Raw genomic sequence first — 1,387 nt, 5'->3', positions numbered from 1 at the left:
CTCTTGACTGAAGGAGGATTGGTTGAGGGGTTGACTATCCATCGCAGGACTAGACACCGCTCGAAATCCCCTGAGTTAATTGAAGTTATGGCTGAAGACCAACCTCCTCTACTTCCACCCAGGGTGGTGGAGGATACCCAAGATGAAAATGAGGTGCAACAGGCACCCCCACCTCGTACTTTACGAGATTTTCTACAACCGGCGGGAGTGAGTACGCCCTCATGCATGATTTTTCCTGAAAACACAGGACAAATGGACATCAAGCCAGGAGTTATCCAACTCCTTCCCAAATTCCATGGACTTGAATCAGAAAGTCCATATTTACATTTGAAAGAGTTCGATGAGATTATAGCTACATTATGTTTTCCTAATGTATCTGAGGATACAATTAGGCTGAAACTCTTTCCTTTTTCCTTAAAAGAGAAAGCTAAGACGTGGTTACATTCACTGCGTCCTAGATCCATTGGCACATGGAACGACATGCAGAGGGAATTCATAAAAAAATTCTTCCCACATCATAAAACGATTACCCTCGAAAGCGATCATGAACTTTGCCCAAAAGGAAGATGAAACATTCTTTCAATGTTGGGAAAGGTTCAAAGATTTGGTCAGTTCATGCCCACAACACGGATTTGAAACGTGGCGCATTACAAATTTTTTCTATGATGGACTGACATCTTTCATGCGCCAAATGGTCAAGACAATGTGTAATGGAGAGTTCATTAATAAAGATGTCGACGAGGTATGGGACTACCTCGATAGTTTGGCTGAAAAAACACAATCTTGGGACTATTACCCAAAGTCGAACACCACGTCTAGGCCGACTCAATTAAAGGAGAAAGGTGGATTATATCTCTTGAAAGAAGAGGATGATCTCAAGTGTAAAGTGACTACGCTCATAAGGAAAGTTGAGGCCATGGAAGGAAAGAAGGATAAGGTCAATGAAATTGTTTGCGGCATCTGTGATTGCAACATTCACACAACTGAAAACTATCCTACAATACCTGCCTTTCGAGGAGTGTTGAATGAACAAGCCAATGCCGTAAATAACTATCAAAGACCTTTTATTGGACCTAACTCCAACACATACAATCCTGGCTGGAAAAATCATCCAAACTTTAGTTGGAGGAATGGACAAACGGCGACTCCTCCAGGTTTCTTCAATCAAAATCCAAATCAAGTGAAACCTCAAGAGGAACCGGTTCAAAATCCCATACAAGAGCTGGCTCAGGCAATGCGGGGAATTACAGATTTTATGCAAAAGATAGATTCTCGTATGACAGTTATAGAAAAGGGGATGCTTCCTGCACAACCTCTCCCCAATCCTAAACCGTAATACGAGATTAATGATCCCAGCTCTTCAAATCAGATGGGGCATGCTAAATCC

At 42.2% G+C, this 1,387-nt stretch overlaps 1 non-coding gene across 1 annotated transcript; it reads right to left on the bottom strand.

The window, feature by feature from the left end:
• Positions 1–528: 528 nt before the first annotated feature.
• LOC131234090 (small nucleolar RNA R71) lies at positions 529–633 on the bottom strand. The gene has a single exon (XR_009165503.1). It is a non-coding gene; the product is annotated as a small nucleolar RNA R71 (small nucleolar RNA).
• Positions 634–1,387: the final 754 nt, after the last annotated feature.

Source organism: Magnolia sinica, chromosome 18 (assembly GCF_029962835.1).
Source record: "Magnolia sinica isolate HGM2019 chromosome 18, MsV1, whole genome shotgun sequence".
Lineage (NCBI taxonomy): Eukaryota > Viridiplantae > Streptophyta > Magnoliopsida > Magnoliales > Magnoliaceae > Magnolia > Magnolia sinica.
The sequence above is the reverse complement of the archived record's forward strand: the minus strand, read 5'-3'. Positions and strand labels throughout refer to the sequence as shown.